Source organism: Pleurodeles waltl, chromosome 5 (genome assembly GCF_031143425.1).
Source record: "Pleurodeles waltl isolate 20211129_DDA chromosome 5, aPleWal1.hap1.20221129, whole genome shotgun sequence".
NCBI lineage: Eukaryota > Metazoa > Chordata > Amphibia > Caudata > Salamandridae > Pleurodeles > Pleurodeles waltl.
Window position 1 is genome coordinate 1,208,684,145 of NC_090444.1, and position 24,336 is coordinate 1,208,708,480.

The following is a 24,336-nucleotide window of genomic DNA, read 5'->3' on the forward strand; positions in this document are numbered from 1 at the left end:
GTACCTATTCATCCTTCACACAGAAAATGTCTTCAATTTCAATGGCAAAACTCTTTTTACCAATTCAAGGTTCTTCCTTTCGGGCTCTATTCGGTCCCTTGGTGTTTCACCAAGATTCTCAAACCTGTAGCAGCCTTTCTCCGATCTCACAGTGTCCATCTCATTCTTTACCTAGACGATTTTCTCCTGATGGCATAAGACAAGGACCTTCTCCTTGTTCACCTACACTTTTGTCAAGATCTTCTACTCAAGTTGGGATTCCTCATCAACTTTCAGAAATCAGCCATCATTCCATCTCAAAAAATGGAATTTCTCGGTTTTCTCATCGACACTACTCGTTCAATTCTTCAACTTCCCCAGCACAAAGTCTCCTTAATCAAGAAAGAAATTAATCAATCTGTCCCTGTCTCACATCTCCCTCAGAACTCTAGCTCATCTAGTGGTCAGTTCTCGACTGGAGGCGCATGGTCTCTGAAGGAGTCCTTCTTGCACATGAACAGTTTAGAGATGCTTGCAGGTTCCTTTGCCACCTGATCCTTTACAAAGGACAGAGTAAGTTGTACCATTCTTCTCAGGATGGACAACTTAACCGCCGTCAGATATATCATCCATCTAGGAGGCACCAGGTCCAAGATTTTGTCTACCCTGGCAAAGCATCTCTGGGAATATTGTCTTCCTCGACAAATTTCAGTCAGAGCAGTTTATCTGCCGGGCAATCTGAACAGTTGCAGACTGGTACTCCAGACATCTTCACGATTCCAGCGATTGGCAGTTGCACCCTTCAGTCAATCGTCTTATTTTCATCTTTGGCATCATGTCCATAGATCTTTTCGCTTCTCGCCTCAATTCCCACCTTCCTTCTTTTTTCAGTTGGAGGCCGGATCCGCAGGCTCTTGCCATGGATGCTTTCGTTCAGATTTGGCCGCCATCTCTTCTTTACGCTTTTCCTCCCTTCCTTCCTTCCTTCTGATTCCTCGAGTCCTTGCATAAGCGCGCAGACAACACTCCACACTAGTTCTCATAACCCCATTTTGGCAAGCTCAGCCTCGGTATCCAACTTTGCTGGAACTAACAGACCGTCCGGTCTGGCTTCCTCATTTCCCCAACCTCCTCTTAGATCCCCAAGGTCGGCAACACAACTTGGTTCTCTACAATTCCTTGTTTCTCATTGCTTGGAGGATTTCGGGCCGTCCTGGAGAACCCCAAGAATTTCAGAGGATGCTCTCAAACTCATCCAACAGTCCAGGGCACCTGGTACCTCCAAGGCTTATAAATCAGTTTGGTCCATTTGGTGCAGCTGGTGTATTGACAGGAATTCAGGTCCCTTTTCAGCTGATGTAGTGTTGGTTGTGAACTTCCTTGGCCTCCCAGGATAAGGCCTATCACACTATCAACACTTACAGATCTGCCATCTCTGCTGAACATCATAGAGTCAATGGCAGACCGATTGATAAACATCCTCTCATCGGTCAACTTTTAAAGGGAGTAAGATGTGTTTTTCCTCCATCTCCTAAATATAATGTAATGTGTGATGTTAATTTAGTGTTAAGATTTTTTTACGGCCTGGCCGGATAATGATGTCCTCTCTCAAGCAGCTTTCCTCAAAATTGACTATGCTTTTATGTCTGATTTCCCTTAAACGAGTTTCGAATGTTAAAGCTTTGGATGTTACCTAATTTTTCTTCTTTCCTCTTGGCGTTTCCTTTCAGGTGCAAAGACGTACTAAAACTAGCTTAGCATCTGTTCATTGCCCATTTTTTCCCCTCTCAACCCAAACTGTGTTGGAAATTGTCTAAAGAGCTATGTGACTTGTACTGCAGATTTGAGATCATCCTCTGCCTCCCAATTACTTATTTCTTTTCAGAAACCCCATAAACCTGTTTCTTCACCTATCTTAGCTCGTTGGGTCAAATGGATCATGTCTTTAGCTGGGATCAATGTAGATTCCTTTGGGGCCCATTCTGCCAGAGGGGCCCATTCTGCCAGAGGGGCCATGGCCTCTCGAGCTTTCTGGGCCGGATCCTCTTTACAGGATATTCTCAAGTCTGCAGACTGGTCTAATGAAAGCACATTTAGAACTTTTTACTGTAAACCGATTTCTCATGTTTCAGATTCTGTTATTGCTATGCTTTGAATATGCATAATATGAGCCTCCGGTCTTGTAATAAAATTTAGATTTTCCTAGCCTTGTTGTCTGAAAGGCTAGATTTTATTAAAGACACGGAGGCAAGTATTATCCCACCACTCAATTACCCCTTCCCTATTCCTTTATTTCAGTTCCAACTCCCTCTTCCGGCGTTGGCTCTTCCTAATCAACATGATGTTCTTCCATCAAGGCAGGATACTTTCTTCAGTGGCTCCCCTTCCTGGGCTCCCGTCTACGCTCACCAGCTTCAGGACAGCTGTATTGACATTTTTACACTGATATCTATTTTTTTATGCGATTTTGTTGGTTACTGCTCCTCCTTAGGTCCTGCATCAAGAAAAGAGGACTTGTTCGCAATTAAGATATTAATAGCTGTATTCGACGTCTTATTGGATACCCCTTTGTGATGTCACTTTGTAGTTTTACTTTTTGGAAAATGTAGTTTTTTCTTCTTGAGTGCTGTTGAAATTAAAGCAAGAAAAGACTGCATAATACTCGCCTCCATGTCTTTAATAAAATCTAGCCTTTCAGACACCAAGGCTAGGAAAATCTCAATTACTTTTAGAAAGTTCATGTTTTACTCAAATCCGGATGTGTGGTAGTGGTGTGTTCAGGGTACTGACAAAACGTTACCAGGGAGTTGCTGCCGTTATGGGGTGGTGTTGGGATTATATTGTTCACTCCCATGCATCCAGTTGAGTTTGGATTGTATTTAGGGTACTTAGTGATTATGCTTACACATATTGAGATATGGAACTTCATTCCCTCTGGCGACTAATAATGTTGAACCTTTGAAATTGTTGACATTGTATATTGAAGAGTTTGACTGGTCATAGGCATAAAGTTGCTCTGAAAATGACTTTCTCTGATTAGTGAAGGATAATTACCCACAGACATTTGCACATTTAGCGATTGATAAGATTATGAAATTCGGGATCGATTACAAGGACTATATTCAGATGATTATGCTCTTGAATGTGGGTCTTGTGGTAATACTTCATTCTGAAGGTTATTGTAGGGTGGCATTGCACATATCTATGTATATATATTTCAAAACAAAGGCAGTCTGTTATTCAAGTGGTGCACTCATCTGCCGGTGCTTGTGTAGGAGGCTGGCCTGGTTTGTAGTGGGTACCTTAGGTACTTACAACAGGTCCAGTTATCCCTTGTTAGTGAATGTAGTAGTGTTCTAGCAGCTTAGGCAGATAGAGGTAGCTATAGCAGAGCAGCTTAGGCTGAACTAGGAGACATGCAAAGCTCATGCAATACCATTTATAGTTTCACAGTACTTACACACAAGTAAAGACAATACTCAGTGTTACCAAAAATAAAGGTATTTATTTGGGTGACAGTACCAAAAATACCTTAGAGACAATACTCCTTCTGGAGGTAAGTATTATACACAATATATACACTAGACACCAAAATTAGACAAGTAAATAGTCATAGAACAATGCAAACAGTAGGAAATCCTACAGAATGCAATTGGAGAAAATAGGTCTAGGGGCAACACAAACCATATACTAAGAAAGTGGAATGTGAATCACAAAGTCACCCCTAGGCAAGTGTAGTGTGTGCAGAATCGCTGGGAGAGTAAGACTACAGTAAAGGTAAGTACATTACTCCACCCCAGAGCCCAGAAAAGCAGGAGTAAAGCACTGCAAGTTCTCTTAGGTCACACTGCACCTTGTTTTTGGGATGTTGCAGCAGCCAACCAAGTCTGCAAAGAACAACTGCTGGATTATTGTACCTGAAGACCTGCAAAGGAAGGGGACCATGTCCAGAAGTCGAAAGAAATTCCAGGAAGGACAGGATCCCCTGCCAACCCAGAAGAGGGTGCAAAAGAGTTCCTGGTTAGTTGAAGACTGCAGAAAGGCACCCTAGGAAGATGCCAGCGGGTTCCTGCATAATGCAAAAGATGTCCCACGGCGAGAAGATTGTTGCAGATGAGATTTCATGTTGGAACGCACCAACAAGCCTTGGCTACGACAAAAGTACATTTTGCATCAAAATGACGCTGGATGGACCCAGGAGGGAGCTGGTGGCCTCAATTCTATGTGAGGAGGAAGAGGGGGCGCTCAGCACTTTAAAGATCCCACAGGATGCCAGTCAGCACCCCCAGAAGCTGCAGGATCTGGGTTCAAAGGAGGTGCAAAATGCGGTTGATGCAGCACAACAAAAGAAGATCCCACGCCGCCAGAGAACAACTCAGCAAGTTGAGCATTGCAAGGTGGAGTGCTGGGGATCTGGGCCAGGATGTGCATGAAGGCATTTTGCAAAGAGTGCACAGAGGCTTTAGGAGGCGAAGAAGACACAATGCAGAGGGGTATTGTCGTTCTTGGGGAAGGCAAGGACTTACCTCCTCCAAATTGTGTCAGCAGGATCTCAGGGCAGTCTATGTCGATGATGTCCACACTCTGTGTCCTTAGGAGCATGCTCATCATTGTGAGAGGAGTCCCAGGGTACCAGTCATTGCCTTGGAAGGTGCCTGCTTGGAGCAGGGGAGGGGCTCCATCACTCCACAGGAGATTTCTTCGGTCCTTTTGGTGCAGGATGAAGACAGGGAGTCCCCAGAGCATGCACACCGTGGAAACTGTTGCAGTTGCTGACTTGGAGCTGAGGTTGCTGAAGAAAAGTGTCTCTTGTAGACACTTTGTTGCAGTTACAGTGTTTCTTGGAGCAGGCTGCAGTTGATCTGAGGTCAGAAGAGTCTGAAGTTGTTGCAGCGGATTCCTGAAGGAAACTTGCAAGCAGAATCTGAAGAGAACCCACAGGAGAGACCCTAAATAGCCCTGAGAAGGGGATTGGCTACCTTATCAGGTATGGACCTAACAGGATGGGTCTCTGACGTCACCTGCTGGCAATGGCCACTCAGAGCCGTCCAGAGTGCCCCCACACCTTGCAAAGCAAGACGGCTGAAGTCTGGGACACACTGGAGGAGCTCTGGGCACCACCCCTGGGGGTGGTGATGGACAGGGGAGTGGTCACTCCCCTTTCCTTTGTCCAGTTTCTCACCAGTGCAGGGGAGAAGGGGTATTTGAACCAGTGTAGACTGGTTTATGCAAGGAGGGCACCATCTGTGCCCTTCAAAGCATTCCCAGAGGCTGGGCGAGGCTACCCCTCCCCAGCCTGTTACACCTATTTCCAAAGGGAGTGGGTGTAACACCCTGCTCTCAGAGGAATTGCTTTGTTCTGCCTTCCTGGGCTGCCCAGACCCCAGGAGGGCAGAACCCTGTCTGTGGGTGGCAGCAGCTGTAGCTGCAGTGCAAGTCTCAGAGAGCTGGTTTGGCAGTACTGGGGGTCCATGGTGGAGCCCCCAGGATGCATGGAATTGGCTCCACAATACCAAATTTGGGATGGGGGGGACAATTGCATGATCTTAGACATGTTACATGGCCCAGGAGTAGCAGCTCGTCCATGAGCTTGTCCAGCTCTTCAGGGGTGAAGGCTGGGGCCCTGTCACCTGCAGGATGTAGCATGATAGCTTCCAGTGGCAGTACACAGCAGCTCAGGTATTGAGGTCTTGCTGGCAGCAGCATCAGTAGTCAAGTGAGCAACACTACAGAAGATGGCGGTCACGTCTGCCACATACTGGGCCGTCACCGCCAGCAAACAGCGCCATTAGCCCAAGTCTGAAAAATACAGCAATGTGTTCCAATGGCAATTTCCATCACGGTTGGGACTGCCCACTGCCATGACGACATCTGCCAGCAGACTTAGGTCATTTCCACATGTCCAGGGCGGTAGGTCAGGTGGCTGCCATTTTGAACACATTTCATGTATGGAAAGGTTTTGGGATCTGTGTCATAAACTAAGCCCTTTTTTGTGCAGTATATTGTAAGTACTGCCTTCATGTTTAGTTGTCTGTGCATGTGAGTAGTAAAAACTGTAACTGAGGGATTTGTGGTGATAGCAATGTACACCTATTCTCATGATCTTTTGTCAGTTGTTAATGTAGATAATGTGCTAGAATATGTGTACGACATGTAAAGTCAGTTGAACTAACAAACAGACAGTCAAAGATAAATATACATGTGTAGTACATTAGGTAATTGAGGGAATGTGCACCAAGGAGTGTTATCGAATGCATAGCTATGTCCTGTACTGTAGATGTCAGAGGTTGTAACCACCCTCAACAGCAGGTATGTGTGACTTATATATGGGCATTTACACGATGTATGCATTATTTATGTCACATACAATATTTACATGTTTCCACATAGTTACCCTGCCATGAGGAGAGGAAAGCAACCACCAGCGTATGGTCCATTAGTAGATCTGCACACCATGGAGGAGAGACATACTATTCAGACACATCATCTGAATCAGCAAACTATCATAGATCTTTGTGATAAGGTGGAGCCTGATCTGATGCCTGCCATTCACAATCCCGATGGCATACCACCCATCGTGCAAGTCATGTCAGTGCTACACTTCCTGGCCACTTGGTCCTTTCAGAATATAGTGGCCCTAACTGCAGGGATGTCTCAGCCCATGTTCAGTCTGGTTTGAAGGATGTGCTGTGCGCATTGTTGAAACACCTAGACAGCAACGTACGGATTTGGCCTATGTGAAGGCAAACCTTTATACTATAGGACAAATTCCACATGTGGTTGGAGCCATAGATGGCACCCATGTAGCCTTGGTTCCCCCCAGTGACACTGAACAGGTATATAGGAACAGGAAAAATTACCACTGCATCAACATTCAAGTCGTGTCTGGCAGACCAGTACGGGGTATATTTAAGAGCCCCTAGCATCATTCTAACGCCACATTAGTGTCATTGTTTATGCTAATGTGGCATTAGAAGGCCAAAAATGCCACACCACTTTGTAAACCTTTGGGCTACATTATGACTGCATTAGGCATAATGTTTGCAAAGGGTGCATTACCCAGTTAGGGTGGCTGAAAAAAATAATAATAATAATATGGAGCAGGGAAATCTAAGATTTCCTTGCGCCATTTTTTCAGCATTTTTAATGCTTGCTCAGAGCAGGCGTTGAACGGACGCATGACATTGATTACAACGGGACCCCAATGTACTCTGCAGGAGTAGCGCCAACATTTTCAGCCATGTCCACTTCAAGTCTGCCTGTAATTCCCATCTGCTTTGGTCACTTGCCAAGGATGGAAAAAAATTGGGGGGATAGGGAGAGATAATGGTCCAGTGTATAATCTCCCTCAGTTAATACAATTAAAAAATCTCGATACACTGTTCAAAAAAGAAAGGGACAGGAGGAAAAGTACAAAGGAGTCCTAATATTGAGGAGCAGAAACCTCACACACCCAAATGGGTGTCGTGCTTCATCATCGGAGTTGCTCCTCATCAGACCAGCACTGCAATGTCTGATGGGCACCCCCCCAAGGGGGGGCTCTTTGCCAGAAATCTTTTCTTGATGATGCCAAGACCCCAAGAGTGGGTTTGGAGAATAAAAGGGAAGAAAGGAGAGAAATAATATAAGATAAAATTGACTCACGACCCTAAATAAAGAGTAACAAATTTATTAGTCCATGTAGGGTATGGGCCAAGATTAAAATCAGTAGGGAGAGTGCACCTGAAATAATGGTAGGGTACTCTCAATCACAATTATTGAGGCAGAGGAAGCGAGGAATTACCAAACCTTCCCTGAGAGAAAAGGGTCTACATGTTTCACATCTCTATGGTCCAGCCAGATCCCATGACGCTTCTTCAGGACCAAAATAACATACTTCTCCTATCACAAATAATAATACTGAAAAGACTCCTATAACTTGCACCTGTCAGTTATGTCTCCAGTCACTTACACATTATCTGGTGTAATTTGAATGTACTTATCCTACATGTCGCCCCTCCCAATTTGAGGAACGTACTTCATGGGACAGCATAAGCCACTGGCCGGACGTCAAAATTATTGAAATAACCCCGAACCGCACGGGGTGACCTACCCTGGCTGTGCTCCCGTATGAGTCTTGGCCCATACCCTACATGGACTAATAAATTCATTACTCTTTATTTAGGGTCGTGAGTCAATTTTATCTTATATTATTTCTCTCCTTTCTTCCCTTTTGTTCTCCAAACCCACTCTTGGGGACTTGGCATCATCGAGAAAAGATCTCCGGCAAAGAGCCCCCCCCCCCCCCCCTTGGGGGGGTGCCCATCAGACATTGCAGCGCCGGTCTGACGAGGAGCAACTCCGATGATGAAGCACGACACCCATTTGGGTGTGTGAGGTTTCTGCTCGTAAATATTAGGACTCCTTTGTACTTTTCCTCCAGTCTCTTTCTTTTTGGAACAGTGTATCGAGATTTTAAAAAAAATTTACTTGCCAAGGATGAGCAGCCAAACTGGAACTCTGAAACCAGGTACTAATTGCCTTGAATATGTGGGGTGTAACTAACATAGCCAGACTGTCTGGACATTGGGGTGGAAATGTGTTTCACCGTCAAGTTCACCTGTAGGGTACAGGAGGTGGTCAAATGTGTCATTTGTGCCCCAATATGTGTCTAGCTCATGTGTAAATGTAGAACCATATCCTCTCTCATCACAATGGTTTCTGTTGTATGTAATCTCCCTTGAACCTAGCTGTCAGTGTGTTCCTACTTTGCAGGCCAATGTGCAGGTCTCTGTGGACTGACATAGGTGAGTGGCAAGCCTACAGGTATGTGAATGATCCCTGGACTGGGGATATCAGTAGTGATCTGTCTGTACCATGGGGTATGATTATTAGGAAGCTAAGGTATGGGTATGTGATAAGGTTTTACCAGATGATACAAAACGACCAATCTGTATGCCTCCTGGCTTGTAGGAAGACTAACATGACCCTTACTTCTGTATCCTGTGGTTTAGCATTGTCGGACACCTTAGCAAACATTCTGATGTTACTTTCAGTTATACTATATGTGCTGTTTGCATATCTACCAATAAATGTGTGCGTAGATGTAGTATACAACTTTTTAAAATGTTTATGTTACAATCCTAATGTAATGAGACTCCTAATGATAGATTCAATATTTGACGTCCATGACCAAGGTTGTACAATACAGAGGGACATATTCATACTAGAGTTGGCATGCAAAACAATTGTTCATGGTTGATAAATGACACATACACAGGACTTGTGTTTAAGTGTAATTTATTGAGGACAGTAGAACAATGTGTGACTAGTAGCTTTAAAAAAAAACACAAAATAAACAGTGAAGGGTTCGGTCATGGTGGCTAGCATCAGGAGGGTAGCTGCTCACCATTAGGATACACAAGTCCAGTGTCCTTGCACCATGGGAACATGGAGATTGGTTTCTGAACAGTCAAATGTTGTATCTGTGGCACAAGGGGAACAAGTCAGGAGAGGTTCACTTCCTGCCAGTGGATTTGGTCTTAGCATCTGCACCTCCTGAATGTCTGGGTGGACGTCCACGTTTGAAGGGTGTTCATCTGCTACAGAGGGTGGGGTGTGAGGCATGTCCTTCCCTGGCAGGACCTCAATTCTACTAGCAGTCGCAGATGTTGAAGGGCCTGAAGAGTCTTTACTAGTGGAAGAGGCCCGATGTTGTGTTGTAGCCCTACTCAGGGTAATATTGATGTCCCTCAGCACCCCAGCAACAAAAGCCAGAATAGCATTTTGTGCCTGCCACGGCTTCATGACTTTCTGGTGGTTGTCTCTGCAGCTTTTAGATTTCCCCTATCATAGTGATTACCTGGCCCATCATGCCTTGGGAACTTTGGTAGGGTCCCAAGACTTGGGAGATGGGGGCCCCCCCCATCTTCTGGCCCACAGCATCCCTCCCATGCACCCTACCCCCACATGCCTGTGCCCCTGGCACAGTGCGCACACTCCCGTTGGTGGCAGGACCATCATTGTCAGGGGTGACAAGAGGAGACTCAGATACCTGTAAAGTGGGGCACACAATGGATGAGACAGTCATTGGGACACAGGTTTGGGGTTGAATGGTTGCCTGTGTTGTAAACGCAACAGAGTTTGGAGAAGTGGACGTGGGCAGGGTGAGGCTGACAGTTGTTGACTGAACAGGTGTCCTTGATGGGCCAGGTTTGTCATTAGTGCCCAGACATCCAGAGGTATTGTCCTCAGTGGGGCCTTCATCCAGACGGGTAGTGGCAGTTTCGGGTATCCTGTCCAAGGTGGTACTGGCAAGGTTACCTGTGAGAGAAGTGGAACAAATAGTTCAGGTTAAATTGGGGGTATTGTTGCAGTTGTGAGAGATGCAGACAGTGCCTTAATATGATCCACAGCAATGACAAGGACAGCTGCTGCACAGAATAACTTAGTACATCAAACTCTGACTTGAAGTCCATACACCACGTTTTGAGCTGTTAAACTATGTTGTTAGTGATTGTACTGCTGATGCCATCTGATATTGTCTTATTATTGACATGGGTGTTCATCTTTGTTACCTAGTAAACTCTGGCATGATAGATGGCACAAATAAGAACTGTACAATGCATAATAGTGTAATTGTTGGGACACAGTATGTGTGTAAGCAATATATCTTGACCTGTATCTGGATGTACTGTATGTGCATCCACTTTGACATCTGGCTTTCCACCCCCAGGCGAGTACATTTCTATTTTAGGATTATTTATTCTAAGGCCATTATGAATGGGCACTCAGCAATAGCTGTGTTTTGCTTGTGATGATAGTGGGCCACTGCATTGCTGTCATTGCCATAAATTGTTCCACAATTGAACATTCAAGATGGATTAGATTGGTAGTTAATTTAACATGCATGACATCTCATATTTAGTGCACTGTTCAGGTTTTCACAATGATGGAATATTGCATTCTGGTGGTTGTAGGGCTATAATTTGCAGTACTTCACGTACCATTTCTAAGTGGGGCCAGGGGAGTTTAGTGAATATGTGGCATGCCAGAGAGGAGTATTAAGTCATTTCGACAGAGGTGTAATTGGAGTGGTGTGTTAATTGGGGTGAGGTAAGGTGTTGAAGGAGCATGCAGTACGTGACAGTTGAGTGACATGACTATTGTGGGGACTTCCTGGCTCCACTCCCCAGGTATTCCTTTCAGGCCCTCAGGATGTAGTATGTCCAAGACCTTCTCCTTCCAAGATGTGAAAGTAAGGGAGGGAGGTGGAGGCCCACTGCCAATCTTCATTACTGCTAGCTGGTGCCTGGATGCCATGAAACGTACCTCCTCCCTGAGGTTGTTGCACCTCTTCCTGATGTCCTCCCTTGTGCGTGGATAGCTGCCTACAGCCTTGACCCTTTCAACTAATTTTTGCCACAACTCAATTTTCCTGGCAATTGAGGTTTCCTGGACCTGTGCTTCGAACAGGTGTGGCTCTAACCTCACAATTTCGCCCACAATGACCCTCTACTCCACATCCATGAAATGAGGGTGTTTTTGTGGAAACACGGTAGTGCTGGTGAAGACAGCGTGGTAGAGTTCAAAGTGAAAGGCTGCTGAAGTAGCTAAATGGTGAGGTGTAGGTGCTGTGATGTGAGTGGGTGATTGTTGTTGTGGGTTGTATGTGGCAGTAAAATGTGTGTTGTGTATATTGTGCAGGTATGTGGTGTATGCGTATTGAAATGTTTATGGGTGCCTAGTCTTACTTTTTGTATCTGTGTAAAATGTTGGTTGTGGCTGTGTGCGGTGTTTTGTTTGCAGAGGGTTGTGTAGGGGTGTGCTATATAGTGCAATGAGTAGGTGTGTCGATGTGTGTGTTAGGTGAAAGGGTATTCAAACTATCTAATGTAGTGTTGTGTTCAGTGTCATATGACCGCTGACTTCCGTGGTTCATACCGCCAAAGGTTTTCCGCCATGAAAGAACTGCTGTTGTGATTTGTTGATCAAATCTGGTGTGTGGATTTTTGTCAATCTGGCAGTGCTGGGACAACCGCTTTTCCATCCTCCAAGGTCTTGGCAGATGAGGAAATTTGCCTAATTTTTGTCGGACTTCAGAGTAAGTCTTAATACAGCAATCAGATAACCGCCAACATGGTGGTCTTTTGGCAGCCACCAATGCAGCGGTCTTCCCCTTAAAATGCCAAAGTCATAATGAGGCCCAGAATATGTATGTTACCATAAGCATATATAAGCAATGAAGAGGGTTACTTGTGCATGTTTTCTAATATAAAGATATTAATTTTGTTGTGCATGATTGAGAGAGTGTGGGTGTGAAGACTAGCTTTGAGTAGAGTTTTGGGTGGCATGTGTGAGCTTTGCAAAGATGCTAAAATCAGTATGTGGCAAACTTGCAGTTGTGTTAAAACATGGAGTTAAGCAGAGATGTGTAAGTGAGATGACATTAGGTTTACATATTATAAGGACAAGCCACTTTTTGCATGTTGACCACCCCAAACAATATTTTAACTGATACCGCTGATTTATGGATTTTTTTTTTTTAACACTGAGGATGCCGTCCAGTTCCCAGTGTGTGCTCTGATCACTAACACATGTAGAATTAGCTAATTCCCGATTGGCATATTTAATTTACCTGTATGCCCCTCGTATATGGCACCCAGGGCCTGTAAGATAAATGTCACTAGTGGACTAAAGCACCTATTGTGCCACCACTAATGACAGTACAATAATGTGAGTGTACAGTTTAAAGCTGCAAATTTGACATGGCCAAATAAACCTTTTTGTCAGGCCTAAACCTTCCTTTTTATACTTGTACATCATCTCTAAAGTAGGCCCTAAATGTATATATGACAGGGTGCATAGTGTTTAAGATGTGCACTCAGGTTTTACATGTACTGGAACTGAAAAATCTCCCAAGTCATTTTTCACTATGGCAAGGCTGGCTCTCTCAAAGAAAAGCATAGTATAAAACTTCAATTTAATAGCTACCACAATTCAAGGCTTCAAATTAATAGAAATTTAAAATCCAATCGGATGGTAAAGTGGGATTTTAAATGACTATTTTGAAAATGCCACTTTAAGAATGTTTTTTTTTGTGTGTCTAAAGCCTCTAATAGCCCTTTCTGACATAATCCCCAACTGTTAGCTGGCAACCTTCTAAAATGTGTGATTGTATCCAGAAAAAATAATCTAAAGGCCTTGGCTGGGAGGAGGGGTGACCGCCTCCTGGCAGGATGGCCTGGGGGGATGGGTACATTGTTGGAAAAGGCCCCTCTGCAGGGTCAACCCCAACCATTTTGCTATCCTCCTTCTCCAACCTCATTTTTGCTGGCTTTAGGACTCTGGACACTTTACAACTGCTAACCAGTCCTTAAATGCAAGTGCTCTCTCCCTAAAAACATGGCAACATTGACTCATACCCAATTGGCATATTTAATTTACTTGTAAGTCCCTAGTAAAGTGCACTACATGTGCCCAGGGCCTGTAAAATAAATGCTACTAGTGGGCCCGCAGCACAGATTGTGCCACCCACATAAGTAGCCCCTTAACCATGTCTCAGGCCTGCCATTGCAAGGCCTGTGTGTGCAGTTTCACCGCCACTTCGATTTGGAGTTTAAAAGTACTTGCCAAGCCTTAAACTCCCCCTTTTCTACATATAAATCACCCATAAGGTAGGCCCTTGGTAACCCATAGGGCTGGGCGCTATGTAGGTAAAAGGCAGGACATGTACATGTGTGTTTTATGGGTCCTGAAAGGGAAAACAAAATTCCTACATTTGTGTTCCACTACTGTGAGGCCTTCTCCTTTCATAGGCTAGCATTGGGTCTACCCTCATACTGTTTGAGTGGTAGATTCTGATCAGAAAGGGGTAAACAGGTCATATTTAGTATGGCCAGAATGGTAATAGAAAATCCTACTTATTGGTGAGGTTGGATTTAATATTACTGTTTTAGAAATGGCACTTTTAGAAAGTGAGTATTTCTCTGCGCCTAAAATCCATCTGTGCCTTACAGCCTGTCTCCAATCCATGCCTGGACTGGTTGACAGCTCCTGTGTGCATTCCGCCCACATAACCACAAACACAGGACACTTAGACACATCTGCATACTGAATGGGTCTTCCTTGGCTGGGAGGGTGGAAGGCATGACACTTACATTTTAAAGGCTAGTGGCCTGCCCTCACACAATGGACTGCCAAACCCCTTACTGGGAACCTGGCAGACAGACCTGTACTGAAAAGGGACCTTGTGTACTTCAAAAACACTCTTTGAAGTCTCCACCACTTAAGGCATTTTTGGGTATATAAACTGCATCTCTGACCCCACCAAATCAGACACTTCTGGACCTGAACCTGCAACCTGTCAAGAGGAACTGCCTGGCTGCCCAAAGGACTCATCTGGACTGCTTTGCTGTGAAGGACTGCTGCCCTGCGACGTTGCTGAGAAGTCCTCTCCAAAGGATTGGATTGAGTTTGCCTCCTGTTTTCGGAAGTCTCAGAGCCAAAAAGATTTCATCTCCAAGGAAACTCCTTGTGCACTGAAATCTGATGCAAAGCCTGCCGGAAACGATGCACAGCCAGCCCTGTGACGAGAAACTCGCTGCACAGCTAAACCGGAACGTCGCAGCCTGACAGCACCTGCGTTGCGACTAGAAATTTGACACATAGCCGTTCCAGTTCAACACAGAGCCGGAACGATGCAGTCGGACTTCCTGACTGAAGAATCGATGCAGTGCCTGTTGTACAACAGAAAATTTGATGCATCACCTACCTAAACGTCATAACGCCTGCGACTTGTTCTTGCACGCTCAGGACTTTCCCCACATCGTCCCTGGGCATCCAAAGATCCCCACATCACACTGAGGAACCAAAACTGTGCACCAGAAATTGACACAAAGCCCCTTTGCAGCGTGGAATAAAACAACGCATCGTCTGTGCCGCTTCGGAACATCCGATGTACACCTTATTTTTTCACACATCTCCTCCTCTGTGGTCTTTGTGCGTGGTAATTTTGACACAAACCTGGTACTTGTGCAAGAGACAATTGTTGATTTCTATGATTTAAGACTCTTTTCAAACTTGCAAAAGTGATATCTCAACTTGAGTTTATTGAATCATCATTTTTACCTTAATTTAACAAGATGAATATCTTATTTTTCTAAACCTGTGTAGTGTATTTTTGTTATGTTTCACTGTGTTACTGTAGGATTTATTGCACAAATACTTTACACATTGCCTTCTAAGTTAAGCCTGACTGCTTAGTGCCAGGCTACCTGTTAGAAATGGGGTCTTTGGTTGGCAGTCAGGTTACCCTCTGTCCAAGCAAGGACCCTAACTCTAGTCAGGGTAAAGGAGAATCACCCTCAGTTAATCCCCGCTAACCCCCTTGGTAGCTTGGCATGAGCAGGCAGGCTTAGCTTCAGAAGCAATGTGTAAAGTATTTGTACCAACACACATAGCTACTCAGTGAAAACACCACAAAATTACACAACACAGGTTTAGAAAAATAGAGAATATTTATCTAAACAAAACCAAACATACACAATTCAAGTTATGAATTTTCAAAGAATAAGAGTCTTAAATCCTTGAGAAAAAAGTGAGAACGTTAGCATACAGAAGTTCCTGGGTAGCGTCAAAATAACACTGCACGGGTGAGTGTGTGTCAGGAAAGGCCAGCGATACGTCGATTTCTCACTAGCAAGTGAGACCGTGCGTTGTTCCTCCTCCGGTCGGGTCAGCATGCATCGTTTCTCCTCTCCAGCAAGAGCAATGCGGCAATCCGGACAGGCACCTCTGGTCCGGGCAGGCTTTATGCTGTTTTCCGCACCCAGCGATGTTGTGCTGAAAATTTGGTCTCACGGTATCCCAAAACCACGCTGTGTGGGGTTTGTGTTATTAGCCTCCATTAGTGGGTGTTGTGCGTTGTTTCTCCAGCCGCATTGCATCGGTTTTCCAGCCGCAATGCAGGTGGAGCGTTGATTTCAGCCGCGAAGCCGGCGGCGCATCGTTTATCAGCCGCGTCACAGACAGTCTGTCAAAAGTTTCCCTGCATGGTGGTCTGTGCGTGGATTTTCAGTCCGTCTGCCAGCTTCACCTTTCACGGGCCCAGGAACTGGATAGGGCACCACTTGGCAGGGCAGGACTCTCAGCAGAGAGTCCAGATGCTGGCAGGTGAAGCCTTTGATGGCCCTGAGACTTCAAGAACAGGAGACAAGCTCAGTTCAAGCCCTTGGAGATTCTTCACAAGCAGAAATTCACAACAAAGTCCAGTCTTTGTCCCCTTTCACAGGCAGAAGCAGCAACTGTAGGATAGCTCCACAAAGCACAGTCACAGGCAGGGTAGCATTTCTTCTCAGCACTTCTCCTTGGCAGAGGTTCCTCTCGATTCCAGAAGTGATCTAATTTTCAGGGGTTTTGGGTGCTCTTCTTATACCCCTTTCTGCCTTTGAATTAGGCCTACTTCAAAGGAAAGTGTCTCTTGTTTGTGAGATCTTGCCTTGCCAAGGCCAGGCCCCAGACACACCAGGGAGTTGGAGATTGCATTGTGTGAGGGCAAGCCCAGCCCTTTCAGATGTGAGTGAGCACTCCTCCCCTCCCAGCACAGTTGGCTCATCAGAATATGCAAGCTGCACCCCAGCTCAGTTTGTGTTACTGTCTAGAGAGGTGAAAACAGCCCAACTATCAAACTAACCCAGACAGGGAATCCACAAACCGGAAGAATCACAGAATGGTTTAGGCAAGAAAATGTCTACTTTCTAAAAGTGGCATTTTCAAACACACAATCTCAAAAACAACTTTACGGAAAGATGTACTTTTAAATTGTGAGTTCAGAGACTCTAAACTCCGCACGTCTATCTGCTCCCAAAGGGAATCTATGCTTTAATCATATTTAGAGGCAGCACCTGTGTTAACCTATGAGAGAGATAGTCCTTGCAACAATGAAAACCGAATTTGGCAGTATTGCACTGTCAGGGCTTTTGAAACACATTAGTATATGTCCTACCTAAAACATGCACTGCACACTGACCATGGGGCTACCTAGGGCCTAACTTAGGGGTGTCTTACATGTAAGAAAAGGGAAGATTTAGGCCTAGCAAGTGGGTATTATTGCAAAGTCAAATTGTCAGTTAAGACTGCACTCAAAGACACTGCAGTGGCAGGTCTGAGCCATGTTTACAGAGCTACTAATGTGGGTGGCACAACCAGTGCTGCAGGTCCACTAGTAGCATTTGATTTACATGCCCTGGGCACCTCTAGTGCACTGTACTAGAGACTTACTAGTAAATCAAATATGCCAATCATGGAAAGCCAATTACACATACATTTTTCATAGGAGCACTTGTATGTCAGCACTGGATAGCAGTGGTAAAGTTCCCAGAGTAACAAAAACTGAGTCCAGCACACATCAATAACCTGGGAAACAGAGGCAAAAAGTTAGGGGAGACCACGTCAAGGATGCCAAGTCTAACACTACCCAATAGTGGGCACAGGATAATTTGGATTGTGTGTGACTTACCCAGACTAGGATTGTGGTCCCTATATGGACAAGGGTGAATACCTCTGCCAAGTAGACACCATTTCTAACATTGGTGATCAGCGGTGAGGATAGGATTTGTGTTTGTACAGTGACATAAATAGCCATGTGTACACTACCTACCCACAGTTAAAGGTCAGTTTGGTTTGTCCTTTTTGCTGCAATTTTTTTTCTGCTTTACATTTTAACCTAATACTAAACATGTCTCTGGCTGGGTCTCAAGGAGGGAGGAGCTGCAGAGTTCGATCTAGCCAAGCTTGAGACATACACTGTCAGACAGCTGAAAGGGTTCTGCAACGGGATGGGTGTACCTACCCAGGGTGCAGGAGTAAGAAAAGGCACTGAGGGCCTGGGCAGAAGCCCGTTCACAAGAGAATGTTGTAGTGGAAGAGCCAGAAGAGGGCTCCTCAGAGGATTTGCCACCAGCAGTGGGGTATGACACCCCTAGATCTGTGCCCCCTGCTAAACCAGGGAGCATTGTCTAAAATCACAGCCTGACCACAGAGGAAAGGAAGGAAGAGAGTTTCAACTGCAGATGGCCAGGTTAAACATGGAGGCAGAAGAGAGGAAAGCAGAAAGAGGCTGAGAGAGCAGCCAGACAAGCTGAGGCTACTGCAGCTGAGGGTGTCTTGGCTGAAAAAAAAAAAATGAAAAAAAAAAAAAACTCATCTTGGCTCATGAACTTAGTCTGAAGAAGCTGGAGCTCAGGTCTAGGTGGCCTGAGTCCAGCAATGATGGTGGCAGCATGCATACAGGACCTGCTGGGGACAAAAAGGTTCAGATACCCAAAGATTGTGCCAACTTATGTGGTGGGAGAGGACATTGATAAGTGGTTTTCTGCTTAGGAAATTGCACTGAGGGCTCATGGGGTTCCTGAAGAGCAATGGGGAGGGGTGGCAGGCTTGTGGAAACACGTGCCAGTACTTGGAAAGGAGACACTTCTCACTCTAGAGGTTGGGCCCTGAACAAGTATGCCCCTATGAAAGCCATTTTGATTGCCAAGCTTGGGCAGACCCTTGAAAAGTATCGCCAGAAATTCAGGGACAGCACCAAACTCTCCACACAAACTTGCACACTTTTTAGACTTCTCTAGTAAGGCACTGAATCAATGGGTGAGGGGCAGTAAGGTAGATGAGTATAAGGGGTTATATAATTTGATCCTGAGAGAGCATATGCTCAGTATTTGCTTTACAGAGTTGCACCAGCACCTGATTTACAGTAAGCTGACTGACCCAAGGAAGCTTGCTGAGGAGGCAGACCTCTGGGCTAGCACTAGAGTGTCCAAGAAGGTACCTGTGAGTGACCCCAAGCAGGGTGGTTCCTGTTTCCCCCCCCCTCCAACAGAGTGAGAGGGAGGTTAAAGATGACCCAGACAAGTCCCAGAGTAAGGGGGGGAAGGGAAGGGTTCCAATGCCCCATCAGAGAAACAGGGTGGTGGCCTAGGGCACCCCCATTCCCAACCCTACTGCTTCGAGTCGGTATGTGATTGCTCCAGTAAATAACTTAAGCTCTATGACAGTAACGAAACCCAGTTTATTTTTAACACTTTGTTTTTAAAATACTTTTAATTTCTTAATTCGACGTACTCTGCTGCTAGCGTTTTCTTCCACTCTGCCTGTGTTCAGAGGCAGTCAGCAGCACTTTTTTTTTAACCACCTTACCTTTTGCTTCTGCCCTCACTTCTATACACCGCCTACTTACTCTCATAACCCCTTCTTCCCACCCCTTACACTATCTACATTGGCGGGACTGCCATTTCTGTCCCATTTTCCGCCCGCCATATTGGTCAGCGGTCTAGTTGTTCGGCATCCATTTCAGATGCCCAATTTAAAGTGCCCTACGCGCCGGCTGCGCAAGGTTCGTGATTGCTCCAGTAAATAACTTAAGCTCTATGACAGTAACTAAATCCAGCTTCTTTTTAACAATTTGTTTTTAAAGTACTTTTAATTTCTTAATTCGCCGTACTCGGATGCTAGCATTTTCTTCCAGTGCCTGTGTTCAGAGGCAGTCAGCAGCACTTTTTTTTAACCACCTTACCTTTTGCTTCTGCCCTCACCAGCTCTCACTTCTATACACTGCCTACTTACTCTCATAACCCCTTCCACTCTATCTACATTGGTGGGATCGCCATTTCGGTCCCATTTTCCACCCGCCATATTGGTCGGCGATCTAGTTGTTCGGCATCCATTTCAGATGCACAATTTAAAACCACCCTACACACCGGCCCGAGGAAGACATGCTACCGGAGGAAGCTCTAAAAGATTAGTCTATTCCCGCCAACAGCTGTTGGCTTATAACAGTCCTCCTCGGGATACAGCCCACTGTTTACACCCCTGACTCTGCAAATTGCGCTTGCCACAACTGCATTTGGACCTCTTATGATTTGCCACCCCCTTCTATTAACACTAGTGAACATCATGGCAAGCTTTTTCTGAAAAACTGTCGTTCTTTATCTGCGCACAGCCTACATATTTTTTCATTGCTAGAAGAATATCTTCCAGACACCCTGGTTTTGATGGAAACATAGCTTAATGAAGATTCCTCCCCCAAAGTATTACGGTCTTTACCGCAGGATTACTCAATTATCCAATTCGACAGACCCCAGGCAAGGGGTGGAGGTATTGCCATCGTCCATAAAAATTATACTAAATGTTCTACTACTCCCCTAGATATTCCCAGATGTGAAAGTTTGTTCTTCTCTTCAACTCTCAACTTTCTCTGGAATACTTATCTATCGCCCCTGCGGCCCCTATGGAAGATTCATACAGGCCATGCCAGATTTTGTAGCGGGCATTTCCTGCAAAACCCCTAATTTTACCATACTTGGAGACGTCAATATTGAGGACAATATACAATGTCCCTCTGCCAAAATGCTCCTTTCCAACCTGGCGGCATTAGATTTAACCCAGCTCATTACAGGACCTACCCATAGTAAAGGACATACAATCAACGTAATCTTCAGTAATCTTTCTAATTTTCTTCTTTATACCCCTCTGCCTCTGATCTGGACAGATCACTACTTACTGTCATTTACACCACCCTGTGGAGTCCCTTTCCCCCCACCAACCCTCTATAAAGAGAACCTCCCGCCAATGGTCAAAATTGGATCCTAGGGATTGGCAGGACACTCTTCGTCTGTCATCCTTCAATCATGAAGAGCTCAGTATTGGCCTTATAGAAACCATCAATAACTGGATTTCTACCTCCCTAGATAGTCTTCTTCCTGTTAAAACAACTACTAGAAGGTACAATCATAAGACCAAACCCTGGTTCACATCCCAATTATCAGGAAAATAAATAAAAGAGTGTAAGAAGCTAGAGAGAAGGTGGAGGAAAGACTACTGCATTGCCGCAAACAAATACAGGGCAGCTTTTAGAATCTACCATGATGGAATTAAATCAGCTCAATCTATATTTTACAGTGCTAGAATAGAACAATCTGCTAATTCCCAGAAAGATTTTCCAGATCTTTAAAGGATTTATATCTCCTCTAGTGATCCTCCCACAGGGGGCTCCATTGATCATAATAATGATCTGTCAGATTTCTTCCAGAAAAAGATCATTGATATATATTCCTCCTTTCCGGTCATTCCTGGTCAAGAAAGATGGTCACTCGCATATCAGCCCCTGGAGTTCATCGGTCTCACTTGCAGTCTTTCAGCCTCTGACAGAGGAATTAGTCACCAATTACTTGCATATTATAAAATCAGGTTCTCCCCTTGACACTGACCCTCCTATTTTAGTATTGGCTTCCAACATATTATCTCCCATATTGACCAACATTCTTAACCTCAGGACTTATACCTCAATCCCTTAAACATGCTGTTAAACCCATACTGAAAAAACCTAAGCTCGACCCCACACTGCTAAGCAACCATAGGCCTATCGCTCTTCCGATTCTGGCTAAGATAATGGAAAAGCATAACACTCAGCTAACATGTTTCCTAGAAGACCACAAACTTCTAGACCCTTTTCAGATAGGTTTCAGGCCCCAGCACAGAATCAGCCTTACTAGTAGTCATGGAAAGCACCCGCCAATTGTTACATTGCGGTGGGCACTCAGCTATCATTGTGTTAGACCTCAGTGCCGCATTTGACACTGTGGACCATAACATTCTTCTCCAAAGACTTTGTCATAGGAATGGAAGGCACAGTATTGAGCTGGTTCTCTTCTTTTCTGAAGGATAGAACCTTTCAGGTCCTTGACCACTCATTTCTGTCCAACACACTTTCCCTCACATGCAGGGTCCCAAAGGGTTCTTTGCTGAGCCCCACACTTTTTAATATCTATCTTTTTTCTTTAGCTAAAGTCGTGGAACCTTATGGCCTCTCCTTGGTCTCATATGCTGATGACAGTTAGTGGTGTCACTTTCCAATGAGGCTATCTCTCATTCAAACCTCTCATTGTGTCTGGCAGACATAGCAAAATGGATGACTGAGTCCAAACTTATACTTAATGATGGAAAATCTGAAGTGATGACTGTGGGTAATTGTGCCCCTTCTCATTCTCCTACAATACTTCCAGAGGATTTTAAAAATCTTTCTATCCTGAGACTATATAAAGAGCCTAGGCTTCTGGCTAGACCGTTGTCTTACGATGGACCAGCAATCCAAAAAGATCGCCTCATCTCACTTTTCCCTTCTAAGAACTATGAGGAAAATTCTCAATCTCCTGCCTCCTCTTGCCAGAAGACTTCTTATCCAGGCCCTAATATTGTCACAACTGTATTACTGCAATTCTTTTTCTCAGCTCCCATAGCTGCATAAGGAGATTGCAGGTAGTGCAAAATGCGGCCGGGCGATTACTCAAGAATATACCTAGACATATATAAGCCAAACCTGCTTTAGTCTCCCTCCATTGGCTACGCATTAATTTTAAAGCCCTCTGCATGACACACAAAGATCTTCATAACAAGGGTCACAGATTTCTTAAGCATAACATTTCATTTTACGTCCCAGCAAGGACTTTGAGATCCTCTGCTGCCCTGCTAGTTCATACCACTCGATTCAAGAGAACTATTTGGGGAGGTAACTCTTAGTTAAAGCTGCTCACCTCTGGAACTCCCTTCCCTTAGACCTGAGACAAGAACATCGAGAACTACCTTTTTGTAACAAACTGATGACCACCTTATTCACGTCAATCTTTTCTTGGGTTTTTGCCCCAAGCGGTCACTTACCTTTTCAGCGATGGGAGGCCGTTTGGTAGCCAAGGGCTCTATAAATTCCCTAAACTAACTAAACTCTGAGTGCTCCCAGCAAGGACACAATCTGGGGGATTCTGGCCCTCATTATGACTCTGGCGGTAAAACCCACTTACCGCCACGCTCACCAACTCACGGTGGCAGCATATCCATTCACCATATTATGACACACCAATCTGACAGAATACAGCCAGATACATAAACTCGCCAGACCAAAAGTCATTGATAAACCGGCAGTATCAAAACACACAGTTCCGCCAACAGAATGCCCATCACATTATGACCCACGAATCACCACTGCGGACATTCAACTGCGGTAAACCATTGGCAGTTCATACCATTGCGCTCACCATGGACACCCACATACAAAGCACCACCACATTGGACAATTTAAACACACACCTGAGACCCATACACACACACCACACCCACACCACTATAAAACACACCCATATTACCCACAACCCCTTATGAATACAAATCTTGGCACGCGACAGAAACCAAGACCACTGCGACAACTAGACACACACAACACATACATCCCTCACTCACCTCACTTCACACACCCCAACACAGTACCCAACACACCCACACACATCACAACACCCATGGCACCAACAAGGCACCCATTTCACTGAGGAGCTAAGGGTCATGGTAGAAGAAATCGTCAGGGTAGAGCCACAGCTGTTTGGTGCATAGTTGCAGCAAATATCAATAGCCAGGAAGATGGAGCTATGACAGAGAATCGTGGACAGGGTCAACGCTGTGGGACAGCACCCAAGGACAAGGGATGACATCAGGAAGAGGTGGAATGACCTACGGGAGAAGGTACGTCCCATGGCCGCAAGACACCAGCTCACTATCCAGAGGACTGGCGGTGGACCCCTACCTCCTCCCCCACAACTCACAGCAGGGGAGGAGGAAGTTTTGGCAATAATGCATCCTGAGGGCCTGGCCAGAGTCAGAGGAGGACTGCACTCTGGTAAGTCAACTTTCAACAATTATCACCCCCATACCTGCATGCCATCACATACCCTCTCCCCCACTCCCATCACTGTGCTCCATCCCACACACTCAATCACATTTTGCTAATCCCAATGCCTCGCCCTGGATGCTGTACCAATGCATGGACACCTCTCACAGCCCTGCATGGACACTCATCACTAAAGCATGCACAGCATAGGTAAACTAACAATCCCACCAAACACCAACAGACACAAGTAAAAGCTGCCAGGGCAACACCAACCATAGAGGGGAAGCCATGGATGTGCAATATGTCCTACACATGAAGCATAATGCATCATTTTCATCCCCACAGGTACCCCAGCCAATGTCACTAGAGAGGAGGTGCCAGAAATATCTAGTCCCCCAACAGAAGAGGCCCACAGTGATGACAGTAACTCTGGTCTTCAGGATCTGGACAATCTACCTGGCCCATCAGGGACCACTGGACGGCCAGTTACACAAACCCAGTCACAGACCCCCACAGAGCCTCCCCCATCAGGAAACACCACAGCACCCACCCAGCGTACCTAAATCTGTCCGCAAGACACGTCAATCAGCAGTGTGCCCACCTCTACAGGGACCCAGCCACACCTCGCCCTCAAGACAATCAGGGACCTGGGGTCAGTGGCAGTGGGC

General features: G+C 45.3%; 1 long non-coding RNA gene across 1 annotated transcript in view; it reads right to left on the reverse strand.

The window, feature by feature from the left end:
• Nucleotides 1-9,241: 9,241 nt before the first annotated feature.
• LOC138297374 (uncharacterized) overlaps nt 9,242-24,336 on the reverse strand; it is a 61,819-nt gene continuing 46,724 nt past the window's right edge. The window contains exon 3 of the long non-coding RNA XR_011204064.1: nt 9,242-10,281. This is a non-coding gene — a long non-coding RNA (uncharacterized lncRNA). The remainder of the gene's footprint in view (nt 10,282-24,336) is intronic.